This window comes from Bos javanicus, chromosome 12 (genome assembly GCF_032452875.1).
Source record: "Bos javanicus breed banteng chromosome 12, ARS-OSU_banteng_1.0, whole genome shotgun sequence".
In the NCBI taxonomy this organism is placed as follows: domain Eukaryota; kingdom Metazoa; phylum Chordata; class Mammalia; order Artiodactyla; family Bovidae; genus Bos; species Bos javanicus.
Window position 1 is genome coordinate 29533574 of NC_083879.1, and position 13300 is coordinate 29546873.

Consider the following 13300-nt stretch of genomic DNA (forward strand, 5'->3'; position numbering starts at 1 on the left):
TAAAAGTCTCTCTTCACGGTTCCCTTTGGTCATTTTTCAGAGGCTTTCTCAGAAAGAAGTCCTTCTCCCTGATTTTTTTCCTTTCTTTCCTCTGCCCACCCCCCAGGACCCTCTTTGTCACAGGACCCTGTTTCTGAGCCCCAGGAAGCTATCCCTGGTTTCACCCAAAAAGGGGATGGTGAGTTCCCAACTTCAGAGGAGCCCTTTCAAAACAAACCAGCTTCTTTCCTGTGTTAACTTGGGTGTGTAATTCTGTAGAAGTCCCTCCCCGGCAGAGATGACGATGCACAGGAATCAATGCTGAAGGGGACACACAGGGATAGCAAGAACTGGGGAGAAAAAAAAATTTTAGTTAAAAAAATTTTTTTCATCTGTTTCTTAATTCTTATTAGAGTACAGTTGATGTGCAATGTTGTTACTTTCTACTGTACAGCAAAGTGAATCAGTTATACATGCTCTTTTTTAGACTTTTTCCCCATATAGGTCATTACTGAGTATTGAGTAGAGTTCCTGTGCTATATAGCAGGTCCTTATGGATTATCTGTTTTATATCTAGTAGTGTGTATGTGTCAGTCCCAATCTCCTACTTTATCCCTCCCTCACTTTCCCTCCAGTACCTATAAGATTGTTTTCTACATCTGTAACTCTGTTTTGTAAATAAGTTCCTTTGTGCCATTTTTTTTTTAGATTCCACATATAAATGATATCTATGATGTTGTTTCTCTCTATCTGACTTAGAGAAGAAAATTTTCTAAATGAAAATAGTTTGCCTGCTGCTGCTGCTAAGTCACTTCAGTCGTGTCCAACTCTGTGCGATCCTATAGATGGCAGCCCACCAGGCTCCCCCGTCCCTGGGATTCTCCAGGCAAGAACACTGCAGTGGGTTGCCATTCCCTTCTCCAATGCATGAAAGTGAAAAGTGAAAGTGAAGTTGCTCAGTCGTATCCGACTCTTCGAGACCCCATGGACTACAGCCCACCAGGCTCCTCCATCCATGGGATTTTCCAAGCAAGAGTACTGGAGTGGGGTGCCATTGCCTTCTTCGAGATACTGAGCTAAATAACTGCTTTATTTGGATTGTATTATTTAATCCTGAAAATTACTCAAAGTAGTAGGTGTTATTATTGTCAAAGTTTTCTAGACGAGGAAACAGATTAGGAAGATGACAGCTGTGATTACAATTAGACTGCGCATTCTGATTTTTGGTTCAGAAGATGACGTGCACGGTCCATATTATAGTTATTTGAATATAAGAGTTAATCCCATATTAAATTAAAAGGACCTAGAAGTCAAAATATTTTGTGCCTCCCCCCACATATACACACTCACATAGAACTTAGAACAATGAACTCCACATTAAGGAACTAACAAATCTTTGTAAAATGTATGCAGGCATAGCAGGATTTGCATAAGTTAAAGCAGAAACATAACCACACTTTTGGAGGTATAGTCACGTGTTCAGTCTTTGAGGTCACCAATAGAGAAATAAGAAGTAAAGTATAGCAGTAACGGGGAACATATTTAAAGAGAGAAACGAAAGACCTTAGCCAGAATTTAAAACAAGAGAAATGCCATCCTGGACCAGAGATGGAATGGAGGTGCAGAGGGTGAGGCTGGCTGAAACCGAAAGCCTGCTGGGCTCTGGGTCTGGGCACCCAGGAGGTGAGGTTCCACAGGATGAAGGACTCAAAAGTTCTCCATCACACATGTGGCAGGAGCCAGATTCAGGGCACGAAGGCGGGTGAGGTGGGGCACTCCCTCATCGTGAAGACACTCAACAACGAAGGAAAACGTGTGCACCTTCCTCCTTGAGCTGAGCATCTCAAAAAGCAGCCTGAGGGTTCAGGGTACATGAGGCAGTGAGCCCACTCCTGCCGGCTTGCAGGGCCCTGCTGTTTCCAGCTGCTATTGCTGTTGACTCCACGCCCCTTCCTACTCCCGAGGGCAGGAGAAAGCAGTGGCGCCTCTGCCAGTGTGAGGAAGACAAACTCGTTCTGAAATCTGGAAAAAGACAGCCAACAAAAGTCAGCCACCGAAACGTTGTAGGGTATGTTATAGACTCAGTTTTGTAGAATATTTTTGGCCAAACCTTTAAATAAGTACGCTAAATGTGTTCAAAAAGTAAAGCATAACTTTATAAAAACAAACTCCGTTAAGTAAAAATAAGAAACGAAACAGGTACAAGTAGCAATGAAAAAGAACCAACTGTGAACTTGAAAATGAAAACTGTCAAAATTTTTTTTAAAAATATGTAATTTCCAGTAAGGACAAAGTTGAAGAGAGACAAGTACTGTGGATGGCAGCGGTGGTGTCTCTGTGTGTTAGTCACTCAGTCGTGTCTGACTCTTTGCGACCCCATGGACTGTAGCCCGCCAGGCTCCTCTGTCCATGGAATTTCCCAGGCAAGAATACTGGAGTGGGTGGCCATGTCCTACTCCAGGGAATCTTCCTGACCCAGGGATCAAACGCAGATCTCCTGCATTGTGGGCAGATTCTTTATCGTCTGAGCCACCAGGGAAGCCAAAGCAGAGAGGATAAGGCTACTTTTCAGTTCACAAGAAGAAACCACCTGCGAAGTCTCATCCTTTTATTCTCACACCTGTGAAAGACTTTGCTTTGAGTCTGCTTCAGCTCTTCCAGCATTAGTTCAGCAGCCATCTCGGAAAGCTTTCTAAGAGGAAATGCGTCCTCTTTCTGTCCATTAGGGATACTCAGTTCTATAAAAGTGTGTGCACCCCACTGTGCTGGAATCAGGATTCTAAAGTGGTGAGAAGTGACTTGCTCCCTCCACTCTCCTCAAGCTCATTTCTGTGACAGAGGCAAGGATGGTGCAGCTGGGATGGGGGCTGCATTCTGTGAGCAAACTTGGGTGCTCTTATGAAACTCACGGCGTGAGGGCCCAGCCTGGTCCCCTAAACCCCAGGGTGGACAGGGACAAAGCTCTCAGTGTTTCCAGGAGCTGTAGAGGAGAGAGTTGAGGGTGAGAGGGAGTGTCAGCCACTGTGTCTGAGGGGAGAGATGGCACCGATGGGTTTTGCACAGTCCAGTCCAGGGCAAAGTCAAGCTCTAGAAGGAGGGTTCTGTGCACGGCTGTGAGGAGGCGTCATTCCCGGCTGAGTCTCTAGGTCCCTAGGGGCTAAGATGCAGCAGAAGGGGCACTCCTAAGGTCCTGCCCCTTAGAGCTGTGTCTCTGCTGAAGGAACCCAGTGCCGCCTCCTGGAGGGCTTGGTAGATCCGCCAGAAGCAGCTCTCTGCCCGGGGGAACTAGAAACACACAGGAAACTGAGGGGCTCCGGGCAACTCAAAGCTGCAGCACAGAACATGTACATGGGATTTTCTTTCCATTTATTCAGACTTTTAAAAATGCATAGACACTCCCATATAGATAGCCAATGGGCTATGAGTCAGGGAACTCAAACTGGGACTCTGTGACAACCCAGAGCAGGGAGGTAGGAGGGAATTTTAAGAGGGAGGGGACATATGTGTACCTGTGGCTGACTCATGTTGATGTATGGCAGAAAGCAGCACAGTATTGTAAAGCAGTTATCCTTCAATTAAAAATAAATAAACTAAAAAAATACTGTGAACAGCGTGCCTGCTATTTGAAAGGTCAGTGCGCAACACTGCTAAGGATTTGAGCAAAGTGAATACTGCCAGGGGCATCTTTTGCATAAGTAACAATATCGTCTTGAAAGTAGGCTGAGGACCTTGAGTCATTTTGCTTGGACGATGTTCTTCGCAGTGGCTACACTGAGCTGTTTGGTTTGTGACTTGACCTTAGTAAGTCTGAAGCTGAATCCCACCTTCTCCTGTGGTACCAGATCCAGTGTGGACCTTGAACTCTGGGCACATCCCTCCCATCCTTGCCCCATTTATCTGGCTTTATCCAGGCTTTCCTTCCTCCCTTGAGTGACTCTTACCTCTCCAGAAACTTCTGCCTCCCCTCCTATCCTGTGTAAAAATTGCTTTTCGTTGTTTCCTGTCTCATTTATTTACTGGGTTGGCCAGAGGTTTCATTCAAGTTTTTCCATGACATCTTACAGAAGAACCAAGTGAACCTTCTGGTCAACCCAATATTTTGTTTGGTTTCTGTAGAAACAGAGCTAGAAGATCAAGTAGAGGTTTTCCAACTCAGCACCCAGATCTTACAGATGAGAAAACTGAGTTCCAGAGAGACTGTTACACTCTGAGCTGTGAAGAAAGGACTCTCCAAGAAGGATTTGGCTTGTCTCAGAGGCCGGGCTGCGTTTCCAGGACTTCACGTCAGTAGTTTCTCAGGGTGGCAGACTTCCTGCCTCCCCCAGAACGCCCCAGAGGTCCAGCAGTGCAGGTCACTCTGCAGAGCTCTGCTCCCCCTCAGGAAGGCAGACTTTGTCTCTGACCTGCTGGACTCCTGGCTTACTCTGACCCAGTGTGCTCCTGCCCCAGCTTCCTGCCCCAGCTTCCCATGTTCTCCTGCCAGCCTGACCCGATTCTCCCTGCCTCTGTCTAGTACCCATCTCCTGGCCATGGCCTGCCTGTGAGCCTCTTTGTGACAGCAAGCAGGGCGCAGCTGATGGGCTGTGGTGGGACCAGCTCTGCTCCCAGCCTAGCAGCTATCGGGCCATGACCCGGACGCACCTGCATGCCGTGCTTGCCAAGACAGGATGCTGCGGATGTCAGCACTGATGAGGACGGTCTCTCAGAGAGTTTTGTCGGACATCTGTGACTCGGGGTTTCTTCTCTTCAGAGGGGATAAAGCAGGACAAATTCAAGTGACCTTGGAAGCGTAGTGTCAGTGACAAATGGTCAGCAAGAGACAGTCCAGATGAGAGCCTGGTGGGTGTCAGATCTGGGTCATCCAGATCATTTCAGGAGGTGATGAGGAATTCAGATTCCTGGGCCTCACCCACAGAGGTTGCGGTTTCCATGGCCCATGGGAGAGCCCAGGAAGTTGAGTCTGTAATAAGCACAGGTGATGCTGATTTCCCTTGTAGGCATGCATCCTGACGCTCCAGGGCCAGGCCCATGGTCCCCACCAGTGCTGCAGGCTGGCCAGGCTTGCAGAGAGGAGCCTCCAGCGTTGACCCGACACCTCCTCCCTCCCTCCACACAGCTGCTTCTCCTCTGTGCCAGTGCCTCCTCCCCTGACTTGGTAGGAGCTGTGTCCCAGAGAAGTAGCCAGAGGAAGCAGGGACGCACAGAGGTACCAGGGCGGGTGGCACATAAATGGAGTTGAGAAGTGGTGAGGACGCTACTTGTCTTTCTGCCAAAAGAAATTACTGAGCTGAAGCATACAGTTGTCCTGTTGAAAACCAGCTGTCCACCATCAGCCAACCCATGAGATGTGTAAGTCCCTTGCCTCCCAACCCCAACACGGAGGTCTGCTGCAGTCTTTCCTTCTTCAGTCTTACCTTCCTCCTCCTCCCCCTCCCCCTTATTTTACTACCCTACATGTAACATCAGATTAGGAAGAGAGATTAATGTAAAAGGTGCATTGTTTACACGATGTCCAACTTGTCTGATTGATCTTTTCCCCGGGTCTTTAGATATGACACCATGCAAATGAAAACATGTAAAGTTGTCACCTCATTGCTAAATGGACCAGGAATGGTGTGCCAGTACGGCCCTTCCTTCTTGGCTTGTGTTGTGTTTCCTTTTCCCAGAGGGATGCCAGGGATGAAGTGTGACTTGCACAGAGAGTGCAGAGGGGAAGGCCTGGACAGTTCCTGGTGGAAATGCCCTTTAAAACGTGACTTTATATTTCAGCTTGTAAAGGGCTTCCCAGGTGGAGCAGTGGTAAAGAGTCCACCTGCCAATGCAGGAGATTCAGGTTCAATCTCTAGGTTGGGAAGATCCCTTGGAGAAGGAAATGGCAACCCACTCCAGTACTATTGCCTGGAGAATCCCATGGATAGGGGGAGTCAGGCAGGCTACAGTCCATGGGGTTGCAAAGAGTTAAATAGGACTGAACACATACGCACACACACACACACTCACACAGACACACCTATCTTTCAGTCTGAGTTCCTCTTTAAAATTAAAATGGCCATTAAGCTCTTTTGCGCCTAGTGTACAATTTCAAATTATTTCCTCTTGCAATTGTCTCAGTGCTTGCCAAGACCTCACAGATGAGAGGATGTTTTATGCCTTCAGTATAAGTTTTATTCCACTTACAGACATTAATCACCAAATGCCAAGGAGTGGTAAACATATGGGACAAAACACCAGCATAAATTACATTTTCAAGGCGCCCAGATAAGAGCAAAACCCATGTCTCCACATAGCACCTTAGATCTCTTCTGGAATTCGGTAGTGGTATAAATCTCAAGTTATAAATGTATGTGATGTTTCTGCACCATATTACACCATCATAAAAGCAAATCACTTTTTCCCCTTTCTGAGTGTGCCTGAATTTGAAGCAGAAGTAAAAATGATTTTAAAGAAACACAAAAATGTGCTAAATGGAAGCAAATTTAAACTGGGTTTTCTATGTAGAGGATCATGTCATCTGCAAACAGTGAGAGTTTTACTTCTTCTTTTACAATTTGGATTCCTTTTATTTCTTTTTCTGCTCTGATTGCTGTGGCCAAAACTTCCAAAACTATGTTGAATAGTAGTGGTGAAAGTGGGCACACTTGTCTTGTTCCTGAGAAAATAGAAAGAGAAATTAAGAAAACAATTCCATTCACCATTGCAACGAAAAGAATAAAATACTTAGGAATATATCTACCTAAAGAAACTAAAGACCTATATATAGAAAACTATAAAACACTGGTGAAAGAAATCAAAGAGGACACTAATAGATCGAGAAATATACCATGTTCATGGATTGGAAGAATCAATATAGTGAAAATGAGTATACTACCCAAAGCAATCTATAGATTCAATGCAATCCCTATCAAGCTACCAAGAGTATTTTTCACAGAGCTAGAACAAATAATTACACAATTTGTATGGAAATACAAAAAACCTCGAATAGCCAAAGCTATCTTGAGAAAGAAGAATGGAACTGGAGGAATCAACATGCCTGATTTCAGGCTCTACTACAAAGCCACAGTCATCAAGACAGTATGGTACTGGCACAAAGACAGATATATAGATCAATGGAACAAAATAGAAAGCCCAGAGATAAATCCACACACCTATGGGCACCTTATCTTTGAGAAAGGAGGCAAGAATATACAATGGATTAAAGACAATCTCTTTAACAAGTGGTGCTGGGAAAACTGGTCAACCACTTGTAAAAGAATGAAACTAGAACACTTTCTAACACCATACACAAAAATAAACTCAAAATGGATTAAAGATCTAAATGTAAGACCAGAAACTATAAAACTCCTAGAGGAGAACATAGGCAAAACACTCTCTGACATACATCACAGCAGGATCCTCTATGACCCACCTCCCAGAATACTGGAAATAAAAGCAAAAATAAACAAATGGGACCTAATTAAAATTAAAAGCTTCTGCACAACAAAGGAAACTATAAGCAAGGTGAAAAGACAGCCTTCGGAATGGGAGAAAATAATAGCAAATGAAGCAACTGACAAACAACTAATCTCAAAAATATACAAGCAACTCCTGCAGCTCAATTCCAAAAAAAAAAAAAAAATGACCCAATCAAAAAATGGGCGAAAGAACTAAATAGACATTTCTCCAAAGAAGACATATAGATGGCTAACAAACACGTGAAAAGATGCTCAACATCACTCATTATCAGAGAAATGCAAATCAGTACTACGATGAGGTACCATTTCATGCCAGTCAGAATAGCTGTGATCCAAAAGTCTACAAGCAATAAATGCTAGAGAGGGTGTGGAGAAAAGGGAACCCTCTTACACTGTTGGTGGGAATGCAAACTAGTACAGCCACTATGGAGAACAGTGTGGAGATTCCTTAAAAAACTGGAAATAGAACGGCCTTATGACCCAGCAATCCCACTACTGGGCATACACACCGAGGAAACCAGAATTGAAAGAGACACGTGTACCCCAATGTTCATCGCAGCACTGTTTATAATAGCCAGGACATGGAAGCAACCTAGATGTCCATCAGCAGACGAATGGATAGGAAAGCTGTGGTACATATACACAATGGAGTATTACTCAGCCATTAAAAAGAATACATTTGAATCAGTTCTAATGAGGTGGATGAAACTGGAGTGAAGTAAGCCTACAGAGTGAAGTAAGCCAGAAAGAAAAACACCAATATAGTATACTAACGCATATATATGGAATTTAGAAAGATGGTAACGATAACCCTGTATGCGAGACAGCAAAAGAGACACAGATGTATAGAATAGTCTTTTGGACTCTGTGGGAGAGGGCGAGGGTGGGATGATTTGGGAGAATGGCATTGAAACATGTGTAATATCATATATGAAATGAAATCGCCAGTCCAGGTTCGATGCAGGATACAGGATGCTTGGGGCTGGTGCACTGGGACGACCCAAAGGGATAGTATGGGGAGGGAGGAGGGATGAGGGTTCAGGATGGGGAACACGTGTACAACCGTGGCAGATTCATGTTGATGTATGGCAAAACCAATACAATATTGTAAAGTAATTAGCCTCCAATTAAAATAAATTAAATTTAAAAAAATAATAAAATAAAAATAAATAAACTGGGAATTTTTTTTTTAATCACTAAGTGAAAGTCACCATCACACATTGCAACTGCTTAAGAACTCCAGTCAAAATTTTCTGGGATAAAAGATCCTCTTCCACTTTGTGGGACAGTGCTTCACAAGTGGGTTTACTTAAAATGTTAAAGTTACAGCTGTCTGATTCCTGCCATCAGATGTCTGGTTAGGAAAACACTGGGGTGCAAACCCTGATGATAAAACATGCAAAGCAGCCTGTGCTTCTGGAACACTCCACATATGCATGTGTTGTGTGAATTTCTGTGAGTGTCACTTCTTAAGATGTGCCAGGAAGAGGTTTGGACTGCAAGGCTTTTGAAGTGGGGGTGTCTCTCACAAGCAATCACCCAGAGTGACTAAACATTCAACAAATGAAAGTAAAAGTGGTAGCATTTGTTTCTGCACGTACTGAAGAGACGCTCAGAGAGATGCTTGACTACAAAACACTTCCAGATTTGAGGGGAAAATTCAGTATTTTTTAAATCACACTTAACTTTTGAAAGTGATTTTATTGTGGTTTTATAGGAGAAACATTATTTTATTTTACTCATAAAAATATCATTCCATTTATTAGAACCAACACAAAAATCATAATCTGTAGATGTAACAATATCCCAACAATTCTGGGCAAAAGGTGTAAAACCATATGGTTAAAAATAAATATATAGACACAGCAAATAGAAAAATGCAACAAATGTACTGATAAATATAGAACTATATGCTTTTTATGTGATACTATAAATGCAAATAGCAGTGTTGCTTTTCAGAGAGTGCTGGCACCTGAAAAGCCAATCATAATGTAGACTGTATGTTAATGAATTTTTATATAGCAGTCCAGGCAAAATAAAAAATAGGGCTTTCCTGATAGCTCAGTTGGTAAAGAATCCACCTGCAATGCAGGAGACCAGGGTTCGATTCCTGGGTCAGGAAGATCCGCTGGAGAAGAGATAGACTACCCACTCCAGTATTCTTGGGCTTCCCTTGTGGGTCAACTGGTAAAGAATCTGCCTGCAATGCAGGACACCTGGGTTGGGAAGATTCCCCTGGAGAAGGAAAACGCTAGCCACTCCAGTATTCTGGCCTGGAGAATTCCATGGACTGTATAGTCCGCAGGGTCATAAAGAGTCGGACACGACTGAGTGACTTTCACTTTTTCCAGACAAAATAAATATATCAGTTGAAACTGAAAAAAAAGCTAATAGCAAAATGTGATACATTTGAAATTTATTTATAAGGAGAGAGCTAAAGTATGGATAAACAAAACAATAACTGATAGAAAGCTTTAAACTACACAATAAAGAGGAAGGAATTCCAATATTATGGCCTTTATGTGACAAACTAAATACTTCCTGAGTAAATAGGAAAGTAGAAAACCATTAGGTGTTCTAATAGGTTCTACCCTGAGCTTGTTATTAAGGTGACTCTTTTGGTTTTAAGTCATAGGTTGTTTTGAGACAAATTTGTATCTAAAGTTTAGTGAAGTAACCCAGAGTTTAGTGAAGTAACTCCTTATCAGTTACGTGGTCTCGGGATTGTTTTTTTTTGTTTGTTTGAGAAGTAAATAAGTACCGACCTTGGACGCCAAGTTGCACTGTAAAGAGTACTGATCCCACTGTTGTCCACCATCTTCAGACCTTGGGGGCCTGGCCTGACCATTGGAATCGGAGCTCATATAGGGAAAGCTTGTTATACTTGGAGGGGTTGGGGCTTGTACCATAGAGACAAATCCGACACAATTTAGACCATGTAACAATAACTGATGTACTGATGCGTTGTGTGGTTGCTCAGTGGTAAAGAATCCGCCTGCCAATGCAGGAGACCCAGGACATGTAGATTTGATCCCCGGGTCAGGAAGATCCCCTGGAGGAGGGCATGGCAACCAACTCCAGTATTTTTGCCTGGGAAATCCCATGGACAGAGGAGACTGGCGGGCTGCAGTCCATGGGGTCACAGAGAGTCGGACGCAACTGAGTGACTGAGCATGCATGTAAATGATTTTAATTTTCTCAGTAGCAAAAAGACACCAGCCCTTGAACACCCACCTGTCAATAACCCCAGTTTTTGAGTCCAGTACCTAAAGATTATATGAACACTGTACACTAGGTTGGTTTCCTGGCCAGAAGGAAAAGAGGACCCTGATTGGCTGTGATATTAAAGCAGTTGCGTAGCCCAAAGCGAAAAGCCCTGTTGAAAGTAAATGTAGAGAAGCACTTCCAGTGACCTTGAGAGAGGATGGCCTGGACTGACGAGGAGCCTGTGATCAGAGTGTAACTGTGAACTGAACAGAGTTTACAAGTAAAAGGGACTAATAGTGACAATTAGGGGGCTTTCCAGGTGGCGCTGCTGGTGAAGAACCCAGCTGCCAATGCAGGAGACATAAAAGATGCGGGTTCAGTCCCTGGGCCGGAAAGATCCCCTGGAGGAGGGCATGGCAACCCACTCCAGTATGCTTGCCTGGAGAATCCCATGGACGGAGGAGCCTGGTGGGCTTACAGTCCATGGGGTCACATAGAGTTGGACACGACTGAAGCGACCTAAAACACACACAGCGACAATTAGAAAGATTGCCTTAATTAGATCATTAATGTTTTGCGAGGCAGCTACATTAAACTACTCAGGAATTCATTTAGCTGTCATGGCCTCAGCCATCTTTATGAAAAGGAGGCAAATAAGTATTTTGCACATTGATACCAGGGATTTTCCCAAGTAGTAATAACAAAAAACACATTTCAGGACCATCAGCCCACAATCTGCCATCTGAATCTACATCTGAGTCTGCAGTTATAATGAAAAAACTAAACACGGAGTGAGTTACGACTGATACTTACGCACCCAAGGATTATCTCTATTGTGTATTCAAGTTAGTGTGCTCTGTCTCAGAAAACAAGGGCATGTACACTTTTAAAAGTTTCCCATTAAAAATGAATTATAAAATTTAAAAGGCTTAAAGCCATCTGAGTAAACTTGGCCCTCCAGAAGTTCTTACTGCCCCAGCACTCTGTACTGTGGACTGCTTTAAACACAATACTGTGTCGATTGATTTGGATCAAACTCCTGTTTAAAAATCTTTTATCATCTTTCTCCACCTCAGCTCCTCATCCACACACCATGAGTGGATTCTTTTGATGCACACACATAGTTTTTCAGCTCAGCATAAATGTCCCTTCCCTGTTTCTCTTGGTAAATCATAAACTCTTCTCCCTGTTTTAGTCTCAGTCCTCCCTTTCTCTCCCCCTTTCCTTTTGGAAGCTGTAGTCACAGTGCCGGCAAACGTCTACCGGTTGAAAGTTCTTTATTGCAAATCACAACGTGCAGATGGTCTCCCTGAGAAGATGAGGGAAGCCCTCACTGTGCTGCCCTCTGGCTGTGGCTTTCTGCTGCCTTCTGAACACTAATCCCGGGATCTGAGCTAGAAGAGATGCCACAAATCACCTGGCTTACTCTTCGTGTTTTACAGTTGAGGGAATTAACCCTAAGCCCAAGATGTGAACTAACTTCTTCCAACATCATACTGCTGGCTGGCGGCAGTGCAGGTGGTCCTGTCGTTGACCTCCTGAGCCCCAATCCTGTGCTTGTCCACTGCATAAGACCCCCCCCCCCCGGCCCCCTCGCCCCCGCTTCCTGTCTGTTGATGGTGATATGTGTTGAAGCTTGGTTTGCTTGTTTGGGAAGAGAGGAGTGAAGTAGTTGATAAGAGAGGAGCTGGATGGGTCCCACTTGTCTGTTTTCCAGAAGAATATGAGGATGCATGGATGTTTCAAATGTATTTCACAAGGGGAATGTCCCCCCAGATAAGCATGAAGCATTCATAAGACTCATATATGGTTTGTTGAACCACAACGTGGATAACTTCCAGATACGGAATGTGGAATATGGAAATACACCCTTTCAGGACTCATCTCTTTCCATTCCCAAACACTCAGATTGGCAGGGCCCAGAATTTAAACATCATCTTCAATCTGCTCAGGGCTGTGATTAAGAACACTTCGAACAGCACTGTAAACATGTAAACAACACGCTGTCGAATTTCTTTTCCCAAAAGTGTATACAACTGTCTACCATGGAGGTTTCTTCAAACCCAGACCGCTGCATAGATGCATACAGGCTGTTCTTCCTCCTGTCCTACAAGCCACAACCTGGTCAACCATCAACCAGCCCTCCAGGGCTCTGCCTCTACTTCCGCAAGTTTCCTTTTATGTCCCCGGTGGCCCCAGAAGCTCACCACCTCCCAGCTAGAATACAGCATTGCTGGGAAAATGCCAGGGCGATGTGTGTAAACCCTAGTACAAAGGACCTTCTGAAATGTGCATGTAGCCACCTCACACCTCACAGCAGAGATACACCTCCTTAGGGAACAACTTTCCTGTAGCTGACATGTAATACCGGTTGGGGACAGCTGTAGACAAAATTGTGACCAGGCAAGAGTTATCTCTAGCACATTCTGGGCCCTTTGCCCCTTGGGTGACTTGGTGACCCTCAATATTTCCACTACTATCAAGCAAATTTTGAAGGGTCAGTGAATTGCTTTAGCTTCATGAGAATATGACAAAGAAAAATCAGCAGTCCAGACTAAAGCGTACTTACGGAAGTAATTCTGGATAGCAGGTTTGGACATAGCAAAAAGTTGAAGAATGACTTGCATTCATACCAAACTCCATATTACAGAAGCCGACCTAAA